Source organism: Strix aluco, chromosome W, assembly GCF_031877795.1.
Source record: "Strix aluco isolate bStrAlu1 chromosome W, bStrAlu1.hap1, whole genome shotgun sequence".
Classification (NCBI taxonomy): domain Eukaryota; kingdom Metazoa; phylum Chordata; class Aves; order Strigiformes; family Strigidae; genus Strix; species Strix aluco.
This window is the reverse complement of record NC_133970.1, coordinates 38919618-38930987: the sequence shown is the minus strand read 5'-3', so window position 1 is coordinate 38930987 and position 11370 is coordinate 38919618.

The following is an 11370-nucleotide window of genomic DNA, read 5'->3' as shown; positions in this document are numbered from 1 at the left end:
CGATCCAACTAGCCCTAAAGATTGCTGAACGAGAAAAGTGGCCAGTACTGTATCTCTACACTGACTCCTGGATGGTGGCTAACGCCCTGTGGGGGTGGCTACAGCAGTGGAAGAAGACCAATTGGCAGCGCAGAGGTAAACCCATCTGGGCTGCTGCATTGTGGCAGGACATCGCTGCCCGAGTGGAAAACATGGCTCTAAAGGTACGTCATGTAGATGCCCACGTGCCCAAAAGCCGTGCCACCGAAGGACATCAAAACAATGAGCAAGTAGACAAGGCTGCTAAAATTGAAGTAGCTCAGCTGGACCTGGACTGGGAGCGCAAGGGTGAGCTATTTGTAGCTCGATGGGCCCATGAAACATCCGGGCATCTCGGGAGAGATGCAACGTACAGATGGGCTCGTGATCGAGGGGTGGACCTGACCATGGAGGCCATCTCACAGGTCACTCATGGATGCGAAACATGTGCTGCAATCAAGCGAGCCACACGAGTAAAGTCTCCCTGGAACAGAGGGCGATGGCTGAGTTTTCGATATGGTGAGGCCTGGAAAATTGACTATATTGGACCATTGCCACGAACACACCAAGGCAAACGCTACATACTCACTATGGTGGAAGCAACTACTGGTTGGCTTGAGACGTACCCTGTAAATCATGCCACTTCCCGAAATACCATCTTAGGTCTTGAAAGGCAAATTTTATGGCGACATGGTACTCCTGAAAGAATCGAATCAGACAATGGGACCCATTTTCGAAATAATCTTATAAACTCCTGGGCAAAGAAACACGGCATTGAGTGGGTGTATCACATCCCTTATTACCCACAAGCATCTGGAAGGATTGAAAGATACAATGGACTGTTGAAGACTATGTTGAGAGCATTGGACAATGGGGGATGGAAGCACTAGGTTATAAATTTAGCAGAAGCCACTTGGCTAATTAACACCAGAGGATCTGTTAACCATCCTGGTCCTGCCCAAACAAAACCCCTTCATACTGTGGGAGGAGATAAGGTCCCTGTAGTACACACAGGGAAATGGCTGGGGAAGGCAGTGTGGATTGCTCCTCCCTTGGGAAAAGGCAAGCCCACTCGTGGGATTGTTTTTGCTCAGGGACCTGGATGTACTTGGTGGGTAATGCGGGAGAATGGGGCTACTCAGTGTGTGCCTCAAGGAGATTTAACCTTGGGGGGGAAATAATCTGTGGGCTGAGCTGTATATTGCAGGAAGTGATGGAGGAAGTAGGAACAACGAAGAGTGAACCAGATACGTGCGATGATGACCCAAACCTAGCCGGTGCTGGAGTCCAACAGTCAAACATACTGTTCCTGTCCTGAACATCCATCTTGACAGATGGAAGCCAAGTCACTGAATATCTGGAGGAGTGAAGAAAGCTTACAGAATGAATAAATGAGTGTTATGTGGGACCTGGGCATGACGTAAATGGTATGGAATAAGGGGTGGAGACTGTACCGGGTCTGGCTTTGCCAGAATTGGTTTTCCCCTGTAGCAGCCCTCATGGTGCTGTGTTTTATGTTGGGAGCTGGCAGGGCGTTGATAGCACACTGGTGTTGTGGCTACTGCTGAGTAGTGCTTACACAACACCAAGGCTCTTTCTGACATTTCCCCCCCCACAGTGGGACGGGGTGGGCAAGATCTTGGGAGGGGACACAACCAGGACAGCTGACCCGAACTGACCAAAGGGATATTCCAGACCATATGACGTCTGCTCAGTATAAAGCTGGGAGAAAGGAGGAAGGGGGCGGGGTCACCCTTGGTCCTCCGAGGCAACCACTACGCGTATTGGAGCCCTGCTTCCTGAGAAGGCCCGACATCACCTGTTCATGGGAAGTAGAGAATAAATCTGTTTTCTTTTTTTTGCTTCCAAACGGACCTTTGCTTTGCTTTGCTTATATTAAAACTGCTTTTGTTTTACCCACAATATTGGGGTTTTTTCTATCTTATTTTCTTTCCCCTCTTTGCCCTGTTGAGAAAAAAAAGGGGAAGGGGGGGAAGTGATAGAGCGACTTGGTGGGTACCTGGCCTTTAGGCAAGGTCAAACCACAACACATAGTGTCACCGAAGTCATAGGCATCGACTGTGTTTTTCCGAGGGCATTTAAGACAATTAGATTCTTAGATGGGATTGAGATTCCGCATTGTTCTGCTTCGGTCCACATTAGCTCAGTGATTTATGCCGCAGTATCAATTAAAAAGGTTACCGGCTTTTTCCTTGGTCCTATAGCAACTGTAATCAGTAAATCTCCTTTCACATTCAAGGTGAGTTGTCATACAAACATCCGTCCTCTGTTTCCACCTCCACCTTCGAGGGACGGAGGGTCTAGTTTCCCTGTGAAAGACGAGAAACGAGGCCTGCGAGAAACTAAGAAAAACAGTCTGAGAAAGCAAAAGTTGAGGCTGATTGAAGAAATGCCTCAAACACTCGCAAGACAAAACTGTGAGTCACAGGGTGCATTCTGTGGAGGTCGAAGGTGATAAGGCTGCCCGAATAACACAAGATGAAGCTGGAGGAGGGAGCCCTGTGGAGACAGGACGGCTCTGCTCTGGTGCACCGGGACAAATTTCAAGGGCCATCTGTCCGGTGAATGACCTTTGTTTCATTATCCACGAAATGCATATTAAAGTTAACACCCCTCAATATGCTAACGAAGGCTAACATGATCATGCTAATTACATCATCCCATGAAACACCTTACCCCTCCCCGTACATGGGATATGTAGGTATGTGGGTCGACCTAGGGGATGGACCCAAGGAAAGTGTGTGTAAATTAAGGAGGGGGGAATGAAAGGGTGGCGCCCTGGAGAGTGCAGTGAAGCAAAGAAGACGCATGCCTCCTGGAACCCTCGCTGGTGGGATCAGCGCAGAAACCTAGACCGGTGATCTGTATTTCCGTATTCCCTCTATCTCCCTCTTTTCCCTTTCCCATTAAGAAATGCAAGGCATATTATATTGCTTGTCACAACTTGCTATATACTTAGCCAACTATCGTGTGTTCAGTTAGTACATTGTGGGTAGTTAATAAATGTTTGAACTTGGAGACTTGTTGTCTGCTCCACTGGGGATTTGTGAATCTGAGTCACTTGCCTCCCTCGTGTGAGCCGGACGTGACGTTAAAATTGGCATAGTCGGCAAGATCCCCTTTGGTGTTGGAAAGTCTTAGGAGACACCGATTCTCTATCTGACAAACTCAGACAGGGAGAACTGGGAATTGGCCCCTCAGCTATATGCTGGGATAGGGTCAGAGGGATACCGATTCTCTGTCCGATAAGGACAGGGAGCATCAGGAAGTGGCCTCTCAGCTATAAGCCAGGAGAGGTTCGAGCAGTGGCAAGCCATGACTGGCCAGGAAATGTCGGTGCTTGACTGATCCCCTATTTTTGAGAAACTTCAGTGAAGGTTTGGGCCCACGATAATTGGCATAATCCAGAAGCAGTGGCAAGCTATATCAGTGTGCTTGCGGGGGTGCAAGGGTTGCGACCAGGCAAAGGAAAAGCTATAGTATGCTCTGTATTAGGGGCAGCACTGACTGCAGCTCAAAAAGATAAACATGTTAAGAAAGAACTAGAAGGGGAAATGATCAAATCCTTACAAGATCTGGTGAAAGGTCTCGAGGATCAAGTGGTCGAGGAACGTAATGTTACTGAACAAAAAGCTAAACTCTGGCAAGAGCAAACTGAAGTTTTGAGAAGCCAATTAGCCGATGAACGTAACACCACTCAGCGACTTCACACGGATCTGTTAGATGCCTTGGACCGAGAAAAAATCTCACAGTCTGAACAAGAGTGGAATGAACAAGAAACCTGCAACCGGACAGATCTTGGCTCTGTTACAGATAGTGAACAGGGAGTTACGAGTCTGAAAAAATCAGCAGCTAGACCCTTGTATCCAACAACAGATTTAGAGATAAGCCGAGAAATTATTTACCCTGAAAATGAGGGGGCAAATTTAAGACCATTAATTAAAATGGAGACCACCGATGGTCAGGGTGGAAGAGCTCCGCAGGTCTCCATTCGAACTACACCATATCCAGCAACTGAGCTTGCGAAAATTCAGGAGAAATATACCAGATGAGCTCAGGAAACTGAGACTGAATATGTATGGAGGGTATCTTTGACTGGTGGCGACCGAATGTTGTTATCAGAAGATGAGGCCCAGGGGTACTGGGGGCCAGGGGTTTTCTTAATTACTGACAAACAGAGAGGGCTTGAAGTGCTAAGGCTTGGACAACAGGCCCAAGCCAGAGTTGACCTATAGATGAATCCTGTATATTTTATAACTGATAATCATTGTGCTAGTAGGTATTGTACTAAGTTATAACAACCCACTTATGCTGGTGTAAAAAGTGCTAGAGCATTGAAATACTGCAGCCTGAACAACAGGCCCCAAGCCGAAGCTGCTAACTTAGCATGTAGTCATTAATAAAATATGTAAACTCACTAGTGAAAGACAAAATATAATCAGTAGTGAGGAGAGAATGTATCCAACTTTCCTTTCGCAGCCTTCTTCAAGGCTGAGAACCCACGTATTTGGCCTTGTTAGAAACTCCCTTGGTCTCCCCCCCCGAGCCCTGGCCAGGTTTTGGGTGGAATCCAACAGGAGAATGAAACCAGAAATTTTCCGCTCAAAACAAAGGTGCCAGCTATTCTGGCTTGTCGACCTCTGGTATATAAGGCTGGGCCCGTTTGCAGCGACTTTGGATGCCTCACCTATGGGTGGACGCACCGCGTAGGATTTCCCACTTGCCGGGACAGGCTCTCCAAATCCTCACTGTAACTGGGGCTCCCCAGCGTCTGCAGATCTGGATGATGATGATAATATATGCAAGTGGTGGTGTATCTCTTAATCAGCAAAACAGAGCTGTGGTCATTAACTCAGCGAGCTGCTTATTGGGCTGGGGTTCTCAACCCCTTGGATAGTGGGGATCCAGTATATATTGAGACCCTAACCGTAAATCATTTGACTGAAAGTCTGCAGAAGGCTGCTTGTCTCCAATTAATGCATGACAGTGTTTGGTTCCGCAGCAGCCTTCCCCAATGCTATTAATTGCTAACCCCGATCAAATGGCTTCCCTAATTCAGGGCTTGCCAGACTCTTTTAAATCACATGCAGTATAATTACAAGATCGTTTGCGGAATGCATTAACTCCACGAGGGGGGAGACGGGCAGGGTGAGAAGCCATGACTTGGGGAGAGATATCTCAGGACTTAATAAATTACATCCAGAGAATGGACCTCACCCGGGGAATGGGTAAACCTAAGCCCTCGGTACACAGAGTGGAACAACAGGAAAATCCGTCTCCTTCACCTCTGCAAGTATTAAGAACAAAGAGAAACCTCTTGTGGACTGAGAGAATTGGACAGGGGATTCCACAAGAGTTAATGGACGGTATGCCTATTCCAGTTTTAGAAAAGTTCATTCGAGCCTGGAAAGACACAAGGAAGCTGCCCCCCACAACCGAGTAGAGCTTTCAGGCAAAGGGAGGGACAGAACTGAAAACTAACGAGATGGTAGTAATTGCTTCTCAAACACCAACTGCCCCTGAAGAAGACTTGATTGATTTAGGGTCGGGAAACTGGACGTGCCATCCCCAGTAAGTGAGCCGGGGGATGGCGGGTGGGTCCACTTAAGGAGGCTCACAGAGAATACTAAAGGAGACTTGTTGATTACCTTTCCGCTCGGCCCCCTTAAAACTCCAGTTACATTTCTAGTAGATACGGGGGCTCAGATTTCAGCACTCCAAGCTGATGTTGCCAAGCGGAATGGCATAATTGCTGACAAAAAGCAGATCTGGGTTACAAATGTTTTCAGGGACTCTAAGCCACAGCCGACTGCTTGGGTGAAATGCTGGTTACCTGGGAATGAAACTGCAACAGATGCTATTATGATCCTGGGAAATTTCCCCACAAATATCCTGGGACTTGACCTATTGAAGGGACAAGCCTGGGTGGATTCAAAAGGAAGGGAATAGAAATTTGGGTCCCCAACTGCCTCTATAAGACTTTTACAACAAGCGCCTGCGCTTTCTCCTTCTAAAACTGTTAATGTGAAATCTTATACCTTACCGTTAGGTGCAAGGGAGGGGATCGCTCCGGTAATAGCAGAGCTACGGGAGCAAGGGATAATCGTTCCAACTCACTCACCCTATAATTCCCCAGTGTGGCCAGTCCGTAAACCTAACGGAAAATGGCGACTGACAATTGACTATCGGCGATTAAATGCCAATACAGGTCCTCTAACAGCTGCAGTGCCTAACATAGCTGAACTGATTGCAACCATACAGGAACAAGCCCACCAGATCTTAGCAACTATTGATGTGAAAGATATGTTCTTTATGGTCCCCATACAGGAGGCAGACAGAAATCGCTTTGCCTTTACATGGGAAGGCACGCAATTTGTTTTTACACGTCTCCCCCAGGGATACCACCATTTGCCGACCATCCCTCATTATACACTAGCACAGGAACTTACTCAAATCCCTCCAAGGGAAGGGGTCAGGATATATCAATATATTGACAAAGTTCTGACTGGTGGCTCTGATGCTGCTGCAGTGGGACAGACCCAGACAGAGATAATCACCCACCTAGAAAATTTAGGGCTCCAAATTCCAGCTAAAAAGGTACAACTCCCATCCTCCGAGGTAAAGTTTCTGGGTATTTGGTGGCAGGGAGGAACAGTGTGTATTCCCCCAGAAACTTTAACTACCCTGGAAGAAATAAAGAGCCCAGAAAATAAGAAGGAACTGCAACATACCTTAGACTTACTAGTATTTTGGAGGAAACATATCCCCGATTTTTCCATCATAGCTCGTCCTTTATATGATTTGACACGCAAAAGGGCTATTTGGGACTGGACTCCTGTCCATGAAGAAGCCTTAAAGCTGTTAATCTTTGAGGCTGGAGTATATCAGGCTTTAGGGCCGATACATCCAACAGATCCATTCCAAATTGAGTGGGGTTTTGCAATTCATGGACTATCCATACATATGTAGCAACGTGGGCTGGAGGGTACCACTCACCCTATAAGGTTTCATTTGCGCAGTTTCAAAGATGCAGAAAAGCGTTACTCGATCTAGGAGAAGGGTCTTTTCGTGGTTAACCCAGTTTTGCAGGAAGCTGAAAAAATCATATGGCAGCAATCAATCATTCTACGAGGACCCTTTAAGGTCCTGAAACCAGTACTGGCTGGAACGCCCCCTCCTGTGGGGGGTTGCGCAGCAAGAGACAGTGAGGAAGTGGTATGTGTGGGAGGCATCGGCCTGTCAGCCCTGCACAGCCTGAGAAACAGCCAGGCTTTGATGAGAAACAGGCCTTGGGAGAAAGATAAGAAACTGCTGAGTTGTGCCAAGCTGGCAGAGGAAAGCAACGGACAGCTGCAACACTGAACTGTGGAAAAGTACTGAACTGTGAGAAGTTACCGCCGCGTGAACAGCGCGTGAACAAGAAGTTGATTGGTCTGCACAGCGTGTGTTAGAGTGGTCTTATGCTGATAGGAGAAAAGGTTGATAGCTGTCTAATTGCTGATTTGCTAATTATGAAGTAAGAGCTTTGGCGAGAGCATAAGTATGTACTATTGGAAAAATAAATGGCTTTGCTTGTTATAACTCTCATAGATTTGTGCAGGTCCAATATCTTCCTGCAACAGGTATGCACAATTAGATCATTACTGCCACACGCATCAGATAGAGGAAGGGGTACCCAAAGTGCTCAAAATGCAAGATCCACCCTCCGATCACCCTGAACCCCCTCCCTCATACATAAAACCTGCTCCCCCATTTAAAACCCATCTAAAGAATGTATGGTTCACTGACGCATCTTCTAGAAGAGAGGGAAAGGTATGGAAATACCGAGCGGTAGCACTGCGTGTTGACTCAGGGGACCGAATCATAACAGAGGGTGAGGGAAGTGCTCAGGTGGGAGAGTTAACAGTGGTATTGAGTGTGATTGTTAAAAAAGCTGAAACTACAGAACCAGTATTTATTTACACAGACTCCTATGCCGTATTCAAGGGGTGTATCGAATGGCTCACATTTTGGGAACAAAACCACTGGGAAGTAAATCGGGTACCGGTGTGGCAGCGTGAAAAGTGGGAGGAAATCTTAAACATTGCAAAACAGAAGTCCTTTTTAGTAGGATGGGTCGCTGCACACCAGTCAGGAAATTACCCTGCCCACCTACTAAACAACCAGGTGGATTCAATGACTCGTTTGATGAGAACTGCTACAGAAGGTGAGGAGGACGAATGGGAACGCTTACTGGAATGGCTGCATGTAAAGTGGGGTCATTCAGGAAGCAAATATTTGTTTAAAGAGACAATAAGCAGAGGATGGTCCGTAACCAGGGAATTGTGCAATGCCATTATTTCAGCGTGTAGTCTATGTCGTACTCGGCTGGGAGAGCACAACCCTCTTAAGGACCAACCCCTACACCTAAGGGACAACAAGGGACTATGGGACACCTGACAGGTGGATTATATTGGTCCTTTCCGGCTCTCCGAGGGAAAACGCTCTGTATTGGTGGGGGTGGAAATAGTATTGGGCCTAACCCAAACAGAAGCTGTATCTCGAGCAACTGCAGAAAATACGGTGAAGGGGTTAAAACGCTGGTTTAGCTGCTTGCCTAAGCCCAAATCGATCCAATCAGACAATGGTAGTCACTTTACTGCCGGGGTGGTTCAGGAGTGGGCTCGAGATGAAGGAATCCAGTGGATTTGCTATACTCCATACTATCCCCAAGCAAATGGGATTGTGGAACACACCAACGGACTTTTAAAGCAGGCCCTAAAACCCCTCGAACCAGGATGGCCACAATGGGTGCCAGACGCAGTAATGAAGATAAACAGCCGGTGGGGAATTAATGGATGCCCATGACTTACCGCGTTCTGTCCTAAGCCTCTGTTCGTACTCGCCGGAAAAAAGAGACTAAAGACCCGGCAAACTCGCTCCATTATCCTGGACAACCTGTTCTAGTAGGCTTGCCCACCATGGGGCAAGTACCCCTAACCCTAAAAACTCCCATCAATATTTGTTCGTGGGTGGCTACTGATGCTGTTTTGCTGATTAAGGATACCAGTTAAACTCGGACACCATAGTGAAAAGAGTAGGCGTATTTTACTAGTGATAACTAAATAATGTAACAGTGTAATACAGAAAACATGAAGTAAGAAAAGGCAGAATAACGCACCTAAATCAACAAATAGGAAAATACAGGGTAATGCATCATATCATTACTACACGAGAGAGAGAATAGTGATTAAGAAACATCCATCACCACTAGCATACGCTACCATGATCCAGATCCGCAGACGCTGGGGAGCCCTGGTTACAGTGAGGATTTGGAGAACCTTCCCCTGCAAGTGGGAAGTCCTACACGATGCGTCCATCCATAGGTGAGGCATCCAAAGCTGCTGTGAGCGGGTCCAGCCTTATATACTAGAGATCGGCAAGCCAGAATAGCTGGCACCTTTGTTTTGAGCGGAAAATTTCTGGTTTCATTCTCCTGTTGGATTCCACCCAAAACCTGGCCAGGGCTTGGGGGGGGAGACCAAGGGAGTTTCTAACAAGGCCAAATACGTGGGTTCTCAGCCTTGAAGAAGGCTAAACAAGGGAAGTTGGATACATTCTCTCAGCATTTCGTCCTCAGTACTGATTATATTCTGTCTGAGCTGCATCTTTCACTAGTGAGCATACATACTTTGTTAATGATTACATACTAAGCAGCTTCAGCTTGGGGCCTGTTGTTCAGGCTGCAGTATTTCAATGCTTTAGCACTTTTTACATCAGCATAAGTGGGTTGTTATAACTTAGTACAATACCTACTAGCACAATGGTTATCAGTTATAAAATATACAGGATTCATCTATAGGTCAACTCTGGCTTGGGCCTGTTGTCCAAGCCTTAGCACTTCAGATGCCCATGGGAAAGAATACCTTATCATTACCAGGTGTATTGTCCATTCTTTCTAACCATTATTGTTTTGTTATGCATATATGAGTTTTACAGGGCATTGATCCTAGACGACAGGGGACCTATGTTACTTTTAGCATTTTCAATAGTTATAGGCATTATCGGCTAGTTATTATTTGTAATCTGCTTACATTATTATATAATTTGTGGAATCATACCTGCTGAGTGTGGAATAAATCATTGCCAGTCAATTACAATCAACAATCCAGGAAATTTTACAGGCACATTTAATGAGTTCACTTATTGGAAGGTTAACCTGGAGTTGTGCCTTAAGTTACCTTATTGGGAATCACCTCCAAAATTAAGGAAGCCTGTGAGTCACCTGTGACTGCACACTGGTGCTTGCAAATACCAAACAGATTACAGTGCTAGCTCATATAACTGTATGTGGTCCTTACAACACCACATCCACCAACAGCAAGATGAAGTAATCAAAGACTAGCTGGAGGGGTCTGATCCCACAAATTAAGCATTAATGAATTGTACCTGAATATTAAATTGTATTCCCATTTAATCCTTATAGACCTGCTAATGTGATTGTGTAACCTCAAATAGTTTTAGAAAATTTAACTTAACAATTCTATGTACTAACAAGGTATGCCTTTAAGGAATTAAAGGTGCAGACCCAACAAGCATCTAAGATGGTGTTGCAGAATCCGGCTAGCATTGCTGAAGGAACATGGACTGTGCGGTGTGCTGAGTCTAACTGAGGGAGAATGCTGCATCACCATCCACAATGCCACCACCTCTATAGAGGAGACCCGTGCCACGATGAAGAAGATCGCCAACAGGAACAGAGAACTTTTTTGACTGATGGACTGGTTTGATGGATGGAACCCTGGGTCATGGGTCACATCACTGGTATCCTCAGGACTCACGGGGTGGGGAAGACGGCTTGTAAATATTAGCATTGTGATATTATGCAAATTTTTGCTTTTAATAATATGCCTTGCAGCAGTTAGATATATGCTCTCTCACCTTGTGTCTTCTTTTTCCCTATACCTTTTTGAGATCACAATGGTCAAAGAAGAACTTGGAGTGTTTGAGTCACGGGGTGGGATGTGAGAGACGAGAAACCAGGCCTGCGAGAAACTAAGAAAAACAGTCTGAGAAAGCAGAAGTTGAGGCTGATTGAAGAAATGCCTCAAACACTCGCAAGACAAAACTGTGAGTCACAGGGTGCATTCTGTGGAGGTCGAAGGTGATAAGGCTGCCCGAATAACACAAGATGGGACTGGAGGAGGGAGCCCTGTGGAGACAGGACGGCTCTGCTCTGGTGCACCGGGACAAATTTCAAGGGCCATCTGTCCGGTGAATGACCTTTGTTTCATTATCCACGAAATGCATATTAAAGTTAACACCCCTCAATATGCTAACGAAGGCTAACAT